The following is a 1,882-nucleotide window of genomic DNA, read 5'->3' as shown; positions in this document are numbered from 1 at the left end:
TATGGAAGGCCTCACCTTCCAGGGGAGCAGAAAGGATATGTGATAGGTAGGGTTTTAGTTGGGGGGTGGTAGGGGAGGATGGGAGGGAGAAGGGAACTGGGATTGTCATGTAAAACAATCTTGTTTCTAATTCAAATAAAAAAAAATCTGCAAAGACAAAAAAAAAAAAAAGGCTCTGAGTTCTGGGGCTTGAACTCAGGGCATCAGACTTGCACAAGAACCATTTACCATCTCACTGCCTCCCCAATCCACTATTTTTTAAAATGTAATGGAAGGCATTGATAGAATGTGTCCACACCCAGTTTGCCTATGTGCAGATGATAGCTACCAACCATAGCTGCTCTCTAAACAACAGCTGGAGCCGGCAGTATTGACTGTGCCGGTTCCAGAGAAGTGTACACCTTGGAAATGATGGATTTGAGTGAGTGTTGAGATTTCTCCTTCACACACCTCCCGTGCTGCCTCTAGGCAGGTTGTACTTCAAGTCACCTTGAGAGGTCACATGCTTAGAAAGACTAATACTTTCTGATATATAAATCTTACTACATTGCTATAGCTTAGAAAAAGGTACTTTTGTAAATTTCTCCTTAATTTATTATCATTTCTATGTGTCTGTGTGAGTGTTTGCCATGAGTGTGCAGATACACACAGAGACCAGAAGATGTTGAATCTCCCAGAACTGGACTTATAGGCAGCTGTGAGCTGATGGACATGGAGACTGGTAACTAAACTTAGGTCCTCAGAAGAGTAGGCAGTGTTCTTAGCACACCCCTGGTGTACCGGTCTGAATGCAAATAGCCCCATATAGGCTCACAGGGAGTGGCACCATTAGGAGGTGTAGCCTGTTGGAGCAGGTATGTCACTAGGGGTGGGCTTTGAGCTTTCAGATGATCAAGCCAAGCCCAGCATCACCCTCTCTCTTCCTGCTTCCTGCCAATCCAAATGTAAAACTTTTGGCTCCCTCTCTAACACCATGTCTGCCTGTGTGCCATCATGTTTCCTGCCATGATGACAATGGACTAAACCTCTGAACTGTAAGCCAGCCCAGATTAAATGCTTTCCTTTATAATAGAGTTGCCATGGTCACCAGGTGGTGGTGCACACACCTGTAATGCCAGCACATGGGAGGCAGAGGCAGGTGGATCTCTGTGAGTTCGAGGCCAGTCTGGTCTACAGAAAGAGTTCCAGGACAGGCTCCAAAGCCACAGAGAAATCCTGTCTCAGAGAGAGAGAGAGAGAAGAGAGAGAGAGAGAGAGAGAGAGAGAGAGATGCTGCCATGGTCATGGTATTTATTTGTTCTTTTTTTAAGTGCTAGAAGGTGGGACTTGGGGCCATGACCATGGCAAAGAGATGCCAAAGGGTTCAAATAATAATACCAATCTTTAAAAACAGAACAAAACACGTTCAGGGTCTCAAGTATCCCAGGCTGGCCTAGTACTCTCTGAGGATGGCCTTGAACTTCTGATCTTCTTTACTCCTCCAGAGTTCTGGGATTATAGGTGGGCAAAAGTGCTGAAGATTAAACCCAGGGCTTCATGCAAGCTAGGCAAGCACTCCACCAACTGAGCTCCATCCTCCACCTCAGCCCTTGCATTCATCTGTTTGTTGGTTTTTCAGACAGGGGTCTCACCACATAGCATAGGCTAGTCTTGTCCTCTTGCCACAGCTCCCAAGTGCTTGGATTACAGGTGTGCACCACTATATCTGCCTGAAAAGGAACCTTTGAACATGAAACTTTGGCTACACTTGTGCTATTTCTCTAGAAAGAATCCTAAAAGAAGGCTGACTATGTTTTCCATGAACACGAATTACAGTTACTGAAGTAGATATGAGGTAGGTGCGAATGTGTGCTTTTATGCATGCACAAGTACCCTGAAAGAC

The sequence above is a fragment of the Cricetulus griseus genome, chromosome 3 (assembly GCF_003668045.3).
Source record: "Cricetulus griseus strain 17A/GY chromosome 3, alternate assembly CriGri-PICRH-1.0, whole genome shotgun sequence".
NCBI classification, from domain to species: Eukaryota; Metazoa; Chordata; class Mammalia; order Rodentia; family Cricetidae; genus Cricetulus; species Cricetulus griseus.
The sequence above is the reverse complement of the archived record's forward strand: the minus strand, read 5'-3'. Positions refer to the sequence as shown.